At 42.6% G+C, this 16,577-nt stretch overlaps 1 protein-coding gene across 5 annotated transcripts in view; it reads right to left on the reverse strand.

Moving 5' to 3' along the window:
- Positions 1-14,754, reverse strand: part of PTK2 (protein tyrosine kinase 2) — a 188,618-nt gene extending 173,864 nt beyond the window's left edge. For 2 of the 5 annotated variants that reach the window (XM_072925052.1, XM_072925051.1), the window contains exon 1: positions 14,578-14,754. The gene's annotated coding sequence lies outside the window, so the exon portion shown is untranslated. The remainder of the gene's footprint in view (positions 1-14,577) is intronic. The other 3 variants (XM_072925056.1, XM_072925054.1, XM_072925050.1) reach the window with 2 other exon arrangements.
- Between the last annotated feature and the right edge of the window lie 1,823 nt (positions 14,755-16,577).

Consider the following 16,577-nt stretch of genomic DNA (forward strand, 5'->3'; position numbering starts at 1 on the left):
TCACCTTGATTACTTAATTTTCCACACACGTAAGGGCCACCAAAAGATTTCCACAAAAAAAAAAAATCTCATGAGATAAAGTAACATAAGAAGTTCAAATAATCTCTGCACAAGTTTCTCTTAAGTTTTCATCCTAGGTGTAATAAACTAGGTGTGGGGGGAGAAGTAAAATACTTTAATTTCAACATGAAAACCAGACATAAGAGTCACAGACTTTTACCTGAAACACACATCCATACCATGGAGAAGAAAAAAAAAAATCAACAAGAACGTGAACTGCTTTTATGGTGTTCCATAAGATGAATGGCACTGCCTCCAAACCCTGATTTTATGGTTAACACAGAATCTGCTACGTCAGGCTGTCCCACCATCTCTGCCAGACTGAGTGGCAAACAACAGCTTTCCCCACAATCACACCTGCTCTGAACATTTTTATGGAATTAGTCATGATTTGGGACAATTTGTAAAAACACTGATAATTAACACAATGGAAATGATATCATGGCAAGTCTTTTATGAAAAGGCAAATTGCTCATTAGACTCCTTCTCAGAGTGAGAAACCCATGCACTTATTGATTTAACTGAAGATGTTTTCTGAGAAGGCAATAGCTACTTCTAATTTCCAAGGGCAGTAGTAATGACCTTTCCCTACTCTGGGAAGTTACATCAGTAGCACCTCTTAAAACACCAGTTGAAATAATTGTGTGTGTAATGCCATGGGACTTACATACAGCATCAAGAAAGCACCAAATGCTAGAAAAATATTGTTTTAATTGCTGAGGCATCAATAATGCAAACACTTGCAGACATGTTACATTTTCCACACAAGTTCTCTCACTGATTTTCAATAGAACCACCCACGTGTGTAAAATTCAGTGTACAAATGCATGGCACTGTGATTTGATTTGATGTTGGAGGGCAATCCCAGAGGACAGATAAAGGGCCTCTCATTTTCTCATTAGCTGCTACCAGTAATGCAGCCAGGACAATCCAAACATGGGATCATTTCTTCTCCCTTACACCAAGAGCCTTTTCCAGGCACACCTTGCCAATATTTGTTTCCACAGGTTACTTACTGATTTACTTCATTCATCAATTACTTAGGAAGCAAGTGGTGACAAGAACTCTCTATGCTAAACTCAAGTCCAACCAGTTGTAACACTTCTTAAAAGACCAATTAGTCTCCTTCTAATAGGGATAAAATGCTGAAAGCTTCTAAAGTGGCCAAAAGGAGATTAAACATTAAACATGGTTTGGATTTAAGATCTGTGCTTTACTTTGACTTTATGTAAAAGAAAAACTTAAAAATCTATGGATCTTACAAAATGGTTTCTTAAAAATAAAACAAATCCAAACAAGTACATCTGCTCAGGGAAAAAAGAATCAGAGGGGAGGGACATTTTTCATGGCTTTTGAAACTTCTCTACCTTTTTCCACATGGGAAAGGTTTTCAGTAAAGCGACAATATTTAAATTTTTAATTTAACACTTTTTGTGGTGGAAAACAATTCCCTTTTAGACTTTGCCCAACCAGCTGCAAGTCACCCACTTGGTCTGGTTTTGCTTCCTTATTTTTCCTTATTCTGTTTTATCTACCCCGTAATACCTTACTCTCCTCCTAAAACCAACACAGAATTCAACCTATTTGTAATTAAAAGATAACTTATTTGTAGATCTAAATGTCCACATACAAGACTTGATAGTTTAAGTTTTGTCCTCCAGTATCATCCTATTCCATCTCTAATTTGACTCCTTCCCCAAGGACACCTCTGAGCCATTAGAAAATTACCAGTATCCAGGAGTAAAAATCTTAATTTATCTTCTAGGCATGGAGCTCCTTCCTCAGCTTCCTTATGTTTCCAGCTACCTTTAAAGCTCTTTGATTGTTCTCTTCAAGAAAATTTGTCCTCTTCACTCTTTCACATACAAATACCTCTCCTTTCAAACCCTACCCAGATTCTTCACTTCATTGAGTGACCTCAATGACTTCAATCACCACAAAGCCAAAGATGGACCACTAAAGACCAACATCATTTGTTTCACTTCCCTCTCCTAACCCTGTGTAGTGGTTCCACAAACTGATTTACAGCAACAAAGCAAATAAACAATTTTATGCACTGCAATGTTTTTATCATTACAAAACACTTAATCTGGTTTCTGATGATGTCCCTTTGGCTCTACAGTGAGTCAAAGAAAACTCCACAAAGATCACAGCAGACAGGAAAGACTCTGTCAGTGCAGGGAAAGAACAGGAGCAGCAACTGCTGGGCACAAGTAATATCTTCTTTAGCAGAGATGAGACAATAATAGCCAAGTTATCTGCAATGTTATTACTCCTGTAGCTGTACTCTCCTCTATCTTGCACAAACCACTGAATCAAGTGAACTTTGGCAGTCACTGAGCAACCACAAACAAATTTCCATCTGTGAACTGTACACTGTTCATAGGGAATTATCCTCCAGCCACTAGTTTTAAGGAGGCAGAAAGGATGTAAGATTTAATGTTTTAACAAGATAGGAAGCGAAGCATTCCATAGGTCTTTCGAAAAAATGTAGTCTGTATGAGCATATATATTTAGGACACAAAAAAAGGGAGATGAAGCTACATCAGGGGGAATTCAGATTAGACATGAGGAAAGGTTCATTACAGGGAAGGGGGTCAGTCACTGGAACAGGCTCCCCAAGGAAGCAGTCATGGCACCAGGCCTTAGTTGGACTCAATGGTCCTTTTGGGTCCCTTCCAACTTGTACATCCATGATGACCCTAGATTATCCCACCACTGCCCTACACCTCCAGCAGTGAACTGGGCAGCAGAGCTGCCTGCAGCACTTCCAGCAGCAGCACCAAAAACACACCCAGGCACCAAAAACACAGCCCAGAGTATTACCAAATTAACAAATGACTTCAGAACAGTCAGGGCAATTACTGAATTCTAGACTGACTCAAAAGCACTGTTTGCACAGACAATGCTGTGAGGATTAAATAGTCTTGTTTCAGAATAATTAGCATACAAGCACTAATTTATTCTCACTATTGCATAGTGGTTTGGCCACCAGAAGAATTTAGTCCATTAAGCAGAATCTGGACACCTCACTTGACCCAAACATAGAGCCTAAGCACATCACCCCAAAACACATCCCCACTATGTCACTGTCAGCTGCACCACCAGTACTTCACCAGAAATTTTTAACCAGGTTGCTGTAACTTAACTGGGGAAAGAAGTACAAACTTCAATAAGAGCTCAATCCCATGTCATGCTAAAAACATACACCAAAAAAAAAAAAAAAAAGTCCATACTTAATATAACCTCCTATTCACATGAGCCATCAGATAAAATCAGCTAAAAAGACAGAGCTTTAACAACCTGGAACACAACTTCAACATAACACTTCAAACTGCTGTAACACAGACTCAGTCCAAAAAAGATCATATTTCAAGAGACAGCTGTGCATTTAAGTACTCACATTATATGCACATGGGCACCACTCTCCCCCTCCCCACTTCATTTTGTCTGTGCTCCAAATCCTTTCTCAAACTCACCACTTTCATCTTGCCTTTCCAAAACTAATCTCAACCCAGCTACCCACAAGGTCTTGCCTTGTTTTTTTCTATCAACTTCAAGAGTAACATATTCACAGAAATATATGTTTTATGTACATTTATTTTCACAACTTGTGCAGTCCTCACCCTTTTTGTACTTTCACTCTATTATCTCCTCCTCGGCATAATATGACCAATGCTCCTACTCCCACTTGAGAATACTGGTGCTCAGTATCTGTTTCCACAGAGGTACCAAAGGCTTTTCAAAGTGAGAACTTCAATGCAATCCCCATTTAACACCAAAAAGCCACACAGATTAATATATTATAGAACTCCAAAATCTGTTTCCTAGGAAGGGAAGCTCTGTTCAATACTCTCTTCAGATTGTGAAAACAGTTTAAAGGTTTTGTTTGCCTTTAAGAGAAGAAAAAGCTGATTCGGTTGTAAAATGAAGCCAATGTTAGACACTCCTGTCTCGAAGAATTCCCTCTCCTCTTCTGATGAAAGGAGAGCAAAGCCCAACACGGCTGCTGGAAGGCCTGGGAGAGCGTGAGAGAAGCACAAAGAAACCCTCCCTTCTCTGAGCTGAATCAGCAGGGGCTGGGAGCCTGTGACACAACTCAACTTTGGCTTCATTCAAATCCCCATCTGAGGATTAATCGTGTGCTGCACACCAGCTTCCTCTAAAGGGGCCTAATCTTCCAAAAAATTCACTTGGTTATTTAATAAATTCATGGAGGTAGCAAATTCCCAGAGTACCAAAGCCCAATTTCTTATACAAATGAAATACTGTCAGGAACTCCAGGCAGGAAATGGAACAGAAGTTAATTTAGTGTTACATCCCACCCCTCCTTTAGACTCCACTCTTTGACTAAGTTTTACAGAGATTCTGACTGATACTTTTTTTCTATACACAACCCAAAAATTAGAGGGACTAAACTCAACCTAATATTCACAAAGCATTTGAGAAGAGACCAAGACAGAATATTCCCCCCAAAAAGCACATCCTATATACTTTTTTCCACTATTTCTCTTATAAATTTCAATCCTCACTTTGTACCATCAAAATATGTGGGCAAAATAAAAATAGTATTTTTCCCCTATGGAAATGGATTGATTTTTCCTGATAACCATTGATTAATACGTATAAAACAATGTCTGTACATATTCACTAGGGAATAAAGTAACTGCAATCCTCCTCCTTGGTGGAGATTCCCCTCAGTCACCAGTCAAAATTCCACAATTTACAAGACAATTCCCACAAGACAATCCTAAACAAGAAAACCAATTTTTAGAACACATTAAACAGGTTTTAATGCAGATGACAAGAAAAAGGCTTCCTTTTACTTCCACACCAATTGAGGGGTTCTTAAATGACATTTATTTCCCCAGACCACAGCAGTTTACACAAATTCCCGTACATTGCACGGATCCACACTCTCAGCTTCACCTTTTAGCCCAAAGGCACCACGAAAACTCAGATGCAGCACTGAAGTGTTAATTTCAACAGCTTCTGCCTCTAATTTTTAATTTACTCTATCCTAAGGATCATGTCAAATACAGTCTGCTCCACAAATTCCAGCTTTCAGCAGCAGCTGTACCAGGTACAGCCAGCCAGGATTACATTTTGCCTTCAGACATATTTCCACTAAAGATTACTTAATTTTGCTTCCCAATCTCGGCAGCAATTTGTTCCTTCCATGCCAAAATGCAGAGAAGCATTCTGACTCACTTTAAAACAGATTTACGTGAGTTATGATTAAGACAAAGCCTAGTGGTAAAACATCAAATACAAATTATCATAGTAAAGAGTGAAAGACTGACAGAAAAACAAAGAAAAGAGTTAACAAAGTTCCTATTATTCTGAAAACAAAGCTAATCTTATTAGTATATAATAATCTACTATAACTAATTAAAGGGCAACACTAAAAGAAAGAAGAACAGTATCCTAAGGTCACTTTATTAACTTGTTTGTACAGTTTAAAAGCCTTGCATGTTTTCCTCCTTGAAATTGGATAAAACAGCAGCTAGACTAATTGTTGTAAATCAGTAACCAGTTTTATAATGCTGTTTTCCAAGCCCTGTGTAGGTAACATCTGCAGAAGAACATGACAGTTTCATTTGCAGAAAAGTTCGTCTCCCCATGACCTTTCCAGCCTTCCACAAAGGAAACACAACCTGCTGTGCCTGGGAGAGATTCACATCAAAGCTGCACAGTCTGGGGCAACTGCAGAGATAACAGAGAGCACAGGAGCTCAGAGAGGATTCTCAGCTGCTGGGGTTACTGTCAGCTAACTCCTGATTACCACCATAATTCTGCAAATAACAACCCCACATTCTTTACCTGCTCTCATCACTAAAATCAGTGCTGGATGGGATTAAAGAGGTCACCTTGTAAGGCTGCCACTCCTCAGGTAGGAATGAACAGCATTGCCTTTTGACAGATGCCTAATTTGTTCTTGAAGATTGTCAGGGGTGAGTCCCTTCCCTAATCTATTCCATTGATTTGTTATTCTTGGAATTAGACGTCTTCCTCCCCAAGTAGCAACCCAATTCTCTGGTCCCATTATTTAAGTCAACTAATGCTCATTTTAGTCCCTGTAATCCTTTATCATCTTTATCCTTGTAGTACCCTAATGCATGGGAATAACTTCTTATCTCTTGTTAAGTCTTAGCATCTTAATTTGTTCAGTTCTTGCATATCATATTCTCAGGCAGCTGCTACTAAAAGCATCCAAAAAAAGAAAACCCCTTCTTGATGTCCAGTGCCCAAAACTGAACAGAATTCTAATTACATTCTACCAGTGCTGAATCTAGCAGAAAAATTATTATTTACCCCCCTGCTACACCTCAGCAGAATATTTCTTTACCTGCACCAGCTGAGGTTAATCACAAACTGAGCACAGATCAATCAATAACCTGCACACCCCAGTTCACTCAGCTCTTGCAGGATTTTAAAAGCATATTTTGAGCAGAACATTTGAACAACAAAATTCAAAATGCACTAAACACAGAGTAGTAACAGAGGCTGTAGAGCTGAACAAGCGCAGAAAACAGCCAGCTTTGTGATTTATACAAACTGAAGTGGAAATGACAAGATAATTAATAAACTAACTGAAATCTAGAAGCCTCTAGGATATAGTGCTTAAGCCTGAAATAGAAAATGAGAGCTGATAAAAATTCAGAATTACTTCTTTAGCCATTAATTAACAGTGTTCCCATAATGGAGCTGTTAACACCAGAGTAAGAACTGAAACTGTAATTTGTAACATTTGCAAAGAGCTTCACTGAGAGTGAGAGACCAACACATGTCAGCAGTCTGTGAAGGTTTCCTGGGTGAAAGCTGGGAATGGAAAACAAGTTAAAAATGTAATATTAAATAGTTTTTGATAAATTAAAAATGAAACTCGTGTGATTTTAAAACTTTCCAACTTGTGGCTCATTAACTGGGAGGTACAATTCCATATATATATTATCTATCAGCCCTTCTGCCATACTTGTAAAATGAAATGTGTTTTATTTAGCAAATACAGTTCTGAATCAGGCATGATGAGGGGTAAGGAGCACACTGACAAACATGAATTAACTGCTGTGGTCATGACAAGGTTCATCCCAAGCTGTAAGATGGCACCCTAAATTAACAGCTTGGATCCAGCATCACGGTTTGTGTTCTCCTGGTGACAGCCACTTCAAACCCTCCACAGGAAGCACCTCAGAACTGAGGTGGTTTTGTGCCAGGGCTCACTGTCCTTATATTAAAGGAAAATAAACAACACAGCAGCTGAATTAATCTGCCATTGAAAGGAAAAAAAGAAGCCACAAGAGGAGAAATGAAAGTAGTCCCAACTCCTGACGCTGTGGCTGTGTTAGTGGTTCCCAGCTGCCTGCACCACTGGATGACAAAACCAATGTTATCAGGCATGAAGAGTCCTAGACAGTGGCAAAAATATACCACCACCTCCATCAACTTCTGGAACCTGGTAGGGAAAAGGGTGAAGAAAGAGAGGTAAGGACTTACACCAAACTAAAGTATGAAGTTCACCTCTTCACAAGAAGTTAGTTCCAACAACTGAATGACAAAGGTACCTGTTACACATCCCTTTTGTGCCTACGCTGGGAAATCTGTTAAGAATTAACTCTGCCATAAAGAGCTGCCACTACAAGAGCATCACTAAAGCAGCAAAGGGGATGCAGGAGGAGACTGCTAAAACCTGTAGTACACCCAGGCATAAAAGAACCACAAGAGAATTCAGCCACCAGCAAAAGGAATTTCTGCCTGAAAAGTGTATTAGAAACAGCAGGGGGGAGAACTGGTAAACAACTTGGTTGGTTAACCAAAACTAAAAAGGAACTGTACTCTTTTAAACAGTAACTTTATTTTTCTTTTTTCTGTATTAACCTTCTCGAAAAAAAGTAAGCACTAAAAATACCAGCATACTAACCCAGAATACAGACTATTTGCCCCTGTGAAGACAGAAAGACTGGAACTGCCCAGTTAAAAAAAAAAAAAAAAAAGAAATCAAGAGCAGATACCTATGTGCAAATAAGAAAATAATGGCAGATTGTATGTTTTCATACTATCTTTCATAGAAAATTAATTTAAAAGATTGCCTGAAATCAGTAAGAGGAAATTCTCTTTTGACAATCACAGAATTTCTGAATCTCAAAGCTGCAGAGTATTACTGAGAACAAACTTGCCTCAGCATTTGTGCTGAACATAAAACCTACAACAGACAGGATGAAACAGGTATTGATTGATGTAGCTCTCCACCACTGGGTGTAACTCAGACACTGGGATTTCCAAGTCTCTCACTAGTACCTTCAATAGAGTAATCTTGGATGCACTGCTAGGAAATTACCTATTAAATGCTGGATGGAGCAGAGACCTTACTGGCTACCATACATCTCATGGATTGTATCACTGAAGAATCCAGACAGTGCTTAAGGCCTGGGAAAAAAAAACTGGATACCTGGTTAAAAAGGTGCATTCACAGCTGGAAAACACATCATTTAACTCATTCCCAGCCTCTGCTAAACTAAACTTCTTGTATTGCCCTGAAACCTAATTATTTGCAGCAAGAAAACAGGAAACAAGATTTAAAAAAAAAAAGAAAGGAAAAAGAAGAAAAAAAAAGAAATAATCTGCTGTTTCAAATCCTTCCTACAAACTTCAATGGGACTACAGGAAAAAATTATCTCTTCCAAAGACACTTAAAAGGCTCAGACAGTCTGCTCCCTCTCTCCTCCTCCAAACCAAAATAAAACAAAAGCAGGAATTGTGAATTTCTGTGTGTGGGTAAACAATGCAAGGCCCAAGCATGGCAGCAGGAAGCAGGAGCAGTTCAGAGTCAGCAGAGCCCTCTGACCCCTTTCTCACTGTCCCAAGCACTGGAACAGCTTCAGCTCAGTCACTTCTATCTCTGCACAGGTGACAAGTGCCTCATTGAAGGACCCTTGACACATACACAGGCTAAATCTTCCAAATTTATTGTTCAGCATAGCTGGATCAACAGCAGTGGCTGCAGGACACTGATGCAGAGGGTTTCTTATACACTTCTGGGCAAAAGGAAGGAAATTATTCTAGGGTCTTGAAATGAGTTAAATTGCAGTTCCATGAGTAGGGAAAGAGCCAACATTAGAGAGATTAACTCTAAACTGACCCATACTGCACTGTTACCAAGCTGGAACTCTGCAGGAAAAGGAAACAGAGTTGAGTGCTTGTCAGGTTGCCTTCCCAGAAGAAAAACCAAAATCTGAAATCAGTAAAAGGAAATTCTCTTCCATGCAAGAGGAAGCTAACAAAAACTACTTATAACTTCTTTCATATGCTCATTCTGCACTGAACATGACAAAAAGGAGCAGAGGAGTAATGCAGAAAATCAGAGGGGAGGAAACAAGTCTTTAAGTTTTAGGCAAAAAAGGAAATCCCATCGAGGAGACTTCTACCAGTTCAGCCATGGACTGCTGTAGAGCTGAAGAACACTTAAATTCACGCAGAATTCAGACTAATGCAAGTGAATGAGACATTCCCTAACAAAGCCTGCTGCCTTCAGCACTTATTACCTCTTCCATTCAGATTTTTACTTGACAGAAGTTGCATTCAAACCCTGTACACCAGATTTCAGAAACTATCTTCCATTTTCTTCCTAATCCATGAACCACTGACATCACCACTGAGCTGCATCTCCGTGTTTCAACCACTGTCAGAGCCAGAGAAAAATCCGTTTCTGTGGTTCTCCTGCCAACTCAGAAACTTTTTCTTCCCCACATGATTCCCCGAGTCAACTCCCTCCAAGCACACATCCCTCTGATGTGCTGAAAGGTGTTTTGAACTGAAATTTGCATGGAGATGCTTGGAAAGCTACCACACACCTGGATAATCACAGCTGTCTCTCTTGTGTCTGCTTTAATACAAATCCAGAAAACCAGATCAAGCCACACAAAATTTTTGCACTTTTCATTGTTTGATTATACTTTTGTGGGGGTTTTTTTTGGGTAGTTTTTTTTTTTTTTTTTTTTTTTTTTTTTAATTAAAGCCCTAACACTCAGAAGTCTGCCCAAATACTAGATTTTTATCCCAGCATCAGGAGCACAATGCTGGACAAGCAATGAACTCCGATATTAGGAAGCTTACACAGTGGAAAAAACACAGAAGTTATTCAGGAATGGGATAGGGAACATAAAAATTTAAGGCTACAACCCCAAACGTGCAGCTTTTTAAACTGTTCAGCCCCTAAATAACCATTTCTTCAACAGTTTTTCTTATTAGCAATCAGCCTCTGCCTGAATATGGAGAGCAGGACATGATAAATGAAAGCTTTCACAAAGATCTACTCAATCATCTCCCTAAAAATCCCCTATTTAAACCCAGGTATTTATCTGGATACCACGTTTTCCACTTAATTTCCCATTCTTTCAGCTTCCTATCTTTGTGACAGACACAATAAGCCACATTCAGTGAACACTGGTAGAACATACAACTTTCAAGGCTTTTAAGTGGCATTATATACAAACCAAGAGACTCACTTGAAATTACTAACAATTTATAAACCCTGCTCTTACATTAATGTGCATCAAGGTTCTAGGTTTGTTTGGTTTTTTCCCCCTAAACACTTAGAATAAAAAAGACAGCTTTTAGCACATATGTATCCTACAAAAGTTCAGGAACACAAGGATCACTGTATTTCAGGTGCTAAATAATTGCATTCTAAATTGACTTTTAGAGTGTTTTTCCATCATTTCTGCTCTTATTCCATACAAGAACTCAAAGTGACGCAGTAAGGATTTCTTTGTTGCAGTTTTTAGAATTCTGACCTGTAATTGAAACCTTTTCAAGAAATTAAGTATGTGTGGTAATCTGTTATTTTACAGTTGGTTCTTCTGTAGTAGGTTTTACTATTCCTTGTTATAAGTTTGTAATGGTTCAGACTCTGCAGCCATAATGGTTCAGCCTTGAGTTGTTTACCAGTTTTCCCTACCAAAATGCATGTCAATCCACATGTCAATCCACCTGTACACACACCTCCCTCATTCCCTTGTCTTACCCCTGTCTGTCAAAGATAGCACACTCCTCTGGTTCTGGAGTGTTCCCTGTCTTTCATCCCTTCCTCAAAGCAATTGGGTTGTGGGGTTTGCTCCCTCCCCATGTTGACTTCTACTGGGGTGCCCTTACCCTGCACCCCTCCCCTAATGCCCTCCTGTCGGTCAAAGGTTGTGTCCTCCCCGTGCTCCGTGTAGTCTGTCCAGGTTCAGATTTGTCACTTGCTGTGCCCTGACTTTGACACTAAATATTTGGAGACTCAGACAAGTGTCCCTCCCTTACTCCCGTGCCTCAGTTTCCTCATGCCCTGTGCCTGTGCTGCGCTGCCTCTGCGGCACAGCCCAGCCGTGCCCACGGTGTCTGCGGTACTTGAAACTTCAGAATTACACTACCACGAGAGGAAACACACATTGAGTCTGGAAACCACATCTGATGGAGCTAAGTATCAGTCACACCAGAAAATAAATCTGGAATATGAATTCCAGTACAAATTCCTTTTTAAGCACCTTCTGCCCAGTTACTGACATTTATCCAAAATGTGAAAATACACTTTAGGCAGTAATCTACATAAAATGGAAAGGTACAAAGGTCCAATTTAAGACAAATAAAACCACATGAGACTATTCAAATCTTGTGTGTTTTTATAGAGATTTAACAGCAAAATTACAACCTATTTATAGTTACCAATATTATTCAAAACTACACTTGGAGACGACAGAAAGTTCTTTTTCATAGGGAAAAGCACTTCTACATAAATACTAAAAGATGTAAAATGAATGGGAAAAGCCTGTATTGTTCTTATTAATATTGTATCAAAATAAAGACCATTGGCAGTCTACACACAGCAGTGCCTACGTGGGGAAAAAAAATCATTTTGTTATACAAATGGCAAGAAATAAATTATTAATTCTTTAGTTACCCTCCTAGTGGAGGAAAAACCAACCCACCACATTCATAGATGTGTTAAAAAAACAGAATACAATCTCCTAAACCATCAAACCATCCTGTACTACTTAATCTCTAGAAAACACTCCTGCTTTTCTCTCCTTCTATCATCCCTCCCCAAAATATCTATTAGCTTGGTAGAGTTCATAATACTGACAGCCCCCATTCAATTATTACTCATATGGCACACCATTATATTTCAAAAAAAATAAAAAAAGAAAAAGAAATAAAAAGCCCTTTCCACAACAGGTAACACTTTGAAGCAACGTCACATCACTAGATATCCTGAAAGAATTTTTAAAGCTATTTCAGCAAATTACACATTCAAGACATGAGTGTTATTCTAAGAATATTCCTTTCTGGATGAAGCACTCCAATAGGCTACTAGTTGATTGATGTGTCCCTACACATGCTTAGTACCTTTAAAACCCGAGGCTGAGGCCAAAATCAGCATAGAGCTTTTGACAAATAAGCACTATGTCATTTTCCTTTCACGTATACATTTTCACCGACCTGCAAAACAAAAGGTTAACCAACACAAACATCAATCCCAGCCATGTCCCATGAAAACTGCATTTAAGACATAATAGCACAAAAGACAAATTTATTTCAGAACTGTTTTCTCTTGTTGAGTTGCCTGTAGTTTTACAGTACTGTGAGAGACAATTTGTCCAGCAACCAGTGTCTCTTCCCTTTTTGTTCTGTTAACAGGATCCCAGATTTTAGGTCCATTAAATGTCCTGCATGGATTGATCTCAAAGCTAGACACACACGTTCTGTACAGAATCTCAGCCACAAACCCTGCTTTAAGAAATCCAAGGGCTGTGTTCCCCTTCGACAGATCACACCACACACACAAAGGTGTTCCTACAAAGGGGTCAGGGTAACAGCCTGATTTCAGGGGTAACAAAAAAAGGGACAGGTGGAGAAAGGAAGTGGTGGAATTTTGGACATCAGTGAGACAACAAACTGTTCCAAATGACTGTGTAAAATTCAATATTTTCTGGCCCCAATCCAGTTGCACTCCTGACCTTACTCAGGTTTAACAGAACGAGAGATGATAAAGGCAGATTAGCTTCAAGGAATGTGAGACTTTTCCAATTAATCCAGGAAGGGGAAAAATATATCAAACAACCTAATGCCAAAGGAGTGTGAATTTTAAAGGGACATTGCAATACCACTTCTCCCTTACACTAATATTTACATTAAATATTTCAATATTAATTCCTTTGCAAAGTGCTTCTCTTTGCAAGTGAGCTTTTTATTTATTGCCTTTACTATAGCACTGCTCTTATCCCAGTGAAACTGAGAAAAACTGGGCTCCAGGCTGACGCTGCTCCAATGCCAGGGCCTGCAGGATACACTGCTCCCATTGCACTGGAATAGGGACTGACTGCGAGGCAGCTAACACAGAAACAACACTGTTTCAGCCAGAAAACAACAAAAAAAAGAACAGGAAAGCAAAGAGTAAAGTCAATCCACTGTCCCAAAAAAGCATCATCAGAGCACAGGAGGTCTGGGAAGAGAATAGATGTGAGAACTGGGCTCGTACAGCATATGCTCCACAATTAGTTGCGGGGATTTGAGGAGAACAATTCTCTGTTACAGCTGCAATTCTCACTGTACTCCAAAAACAGGTTTACAACCGGAAAAAGAAAAAAGATCACATTTCTCCAAGAAGTGCAAAGGCTCCTCCGTGCGACCCAACTTCTGCGGCAGCACCGGGCCGAGCTGAGGGGACGCCGCTCCCCGTCCCCGCCGCAGGCGCCGGGGGCTGTCCCCGGGTCAAGGCACCGGAGCGCTGCCCCGATTCTCTTTGGATCACACGGTCCCAGCGAGCGCAGTACCAGAACAAACCAAAAATAAACCCCCAAAGCCCACACACCTAAAAAAAAAACCCAAACCCTAAAGGGAAGAAACCTCAACCACTTCCCCTGGGCTACCGCTCCGGCTCCAAAGAGGCAGCCACGGATTGACGCGCTCGCCTGAGGAGGGGAAGGGGCAAAGCCAGGGGGCCCGGCTCCGGCAGCAAGGGGACACCACCTCCTCCTCCTCCTCCCTTCCCTTTGTTTACTTTACGGACCGTCCCGCTCCACCTCGCCGCCTCCCGACACATCCGGTGGGACCGGCCGGGGCTGCGGGGCGGGCAGGGCGCAGGGGGCGGCCAGATCCCCCGGGGTGGAGGACGGGGCAGGCGGGGCACCAGATGACCTCTCCCCGCAGCCTCCTCCTCTGCCATCCCCTTCCCATCCTGCCTTCCCGCGGAGGGAAGCGGCTCTGCCCGGACACCTCCAGCCCACCGCGCGGTGCCTCCTGCGCCCCGGTGTCCGCGGCAGCCCCTCCCCGGGGACACAGGAACGGGCGGCACCGGGGACAGTCTTCCCTTCCCTGCGGAGCCACCGCCGCCGCTCCCCAGGCCGAGGGCTGGGGCGGGGGACACGGAAGGAGACGCCGCTGCCCCCCTACACCCGCTCCCCGTGATGTAAATCGGGGCCGCTTCGCTCGCCCGCCCGCCCGCCCCCTCCCCGGGCAGCGCTCGCTACCGGCACTCACCGCGCTGCGGGCACGGCCGCCTCCAGCGCCGCGGCGAAGAGAAGCCGCGGTGGAGGAGGACGAAGAGGAGGAGAAAGCTCCGGAGGGTCTGCGCGGGCAGTGCCGCCTCCCTCCTCCTCCTCCTCCTCCCCTCGTCCCTCTCTCCCCGCCTCCCGGCGCGCTGCACCATGGGATGCGGCGCTGCCCCCCCCAACATGGCTGGGGGGGTCGCGGTGCCGCCCCTCAGGGAGCGAGGCGAGGCGAGGGAGGTGGGGACGGCGCGTCCCGGCCCCGCGCCCGCCTCAAGGCTCTCCCCTCCCTCCTTCCCTCCTTCCCTCCTTGCTTCTCGCCTTCCCCGAGGCAGCGCAGGTCCTGGCGGGATCTGGCGAATTTGCTCGGGAAGAGGCGAAGTTTAACCCCTTGTGTGGCTCAGTGGCACCGGCTGGCACCGTTGTTGCCTTGTTCCAACACGGATATTCCAGCTGCGGAGCCTCCCTCCCTGCAGGTGTCCCTGTGCCTGTGCTTGGGGATAAACGTGTTTGAGTTCGGACCAGATGGCTCTGGGCAGAGCCTTGGCTGATAACGCCAAGGTTATCACTGGGTTCGGTCCCTGTGTGGGCCATTGCGAGTTGAACTCGGTGATCCTTGTGGGTCCCTTCTAACTCAGAATATTCTGTGTTCTGTGGTCCCTTCCAAAGTACCCAGTCCGTGGTTATGTGAGTCTGTGATAATCGCTTTCAAGGAAATAATTGGAATTTACTTTAAAATGACCACAGTGTTTGAATGCCCATGAGTCTTCGTGTATATTTAATTAAACATAAGTCTTAAATCACAGGATCATGGCATGGGAAAAGTTGGAAGGCATCAAAGTGGAATCGTCTGGTCCAACCTTCCTGCTCAAGCAGGGTCATCGCAGAGCACAGGCACAGGAATGTGTCCAGACGGTTCTGGAATATCTCCAGTGAAAGAAACTCCACATCTTTTCTGTGCAATGGTGGAACTTCCTGGGCATCAGTTCCTGCCTGTTCCTCCTGTCCCATTGCTGGGTACACCGAGCAGAGCCTGACCCTGCTCTGACCCCTCCCCACAGACACTGACGGACAGGGATGAGGTCCCTTCTCAGTCATATCTTCTTGAGGCTGAATAGCCCCAGCTCCCTCATCTTTTCATCATAAAAAAGAGATGTTCCAGTCCCTTTATCATCTCTGCTAAACGCACTCCAGGAGCTCCATGTCTTGTACTGAGCAGCCCAGAGCTGGTGGGAGCTGGTCTCTTCTCCCAGGCAACCAGCGGCAGGACAAGAGGAAATGGCCTCAAGCTGCACCAAGAGAGGTTCATGATGGACACCAGGAAGAATTTTTTCATGGGAAGTGTTTGTCAAGCATTGGAACAGGCTGCCCAGGGAGGTGGTGGAGTCACCATCCCTGGAGGTGTTCAAGAAATGACTGGACATGGCACTCTGCTGTGGTTTCATTGACATGATTGTGTTTGCTCAAAAGTTGGGCTCAATTATTTTGGAGGTCTCTTCCAACCTTAATGATTCTGTGATTCTGGGAAAGAATAATTTTAAATGTCTCTGTTAATCTTTCCCTTATCTCTTGTGGCAGCTGAGCTCAGTTTTTGCTCTCCTGCCTGCCCCAGGCAGCTGGAGCTGAGCAGATCCCAGATTTCCACCTCTGGAAGTTACCATGTGTCTGGAAACTGGAGGCAGGGCCACAGAATCAAAGAATATCTTGAGCTGGATGGGACTCACAAGGACTATGAAATCCAGTTCCTGCACTGCATCTATCCAGGGCTGGTAGAGAACTGCTCAATATAATCAATGGGATTTGGAATGTGAATTTCACTGAAAAAATCTGGGCAGTTTACTTCAGGGTAAGACAAGTCCCACTCATAAACCTACCTGCATTTATTAATTTACCAGGGACCATAAGGAAACTCAAGGGGGATGTGGAACAAGTAGGGACCTAGATTGTAAATGCAGTTTTTCAGGTGAATCCCACCTGAAATGTCCCAAGCCC

This window comes from Taeniopygia guttata, chromosome 2 (genome assembly GCF_048771995.1).
Source record: "Taeniopygia guttata chromosome 2, bTaeGut7.mat, whole genome shotgun sequence".
Classification (NCBI taxonomy): Eukaryota; Metazoa; Chordata; class Aves; order Passeriformes; family Estrildidae; genus Taeniopygia; species Taeniopygia guttata.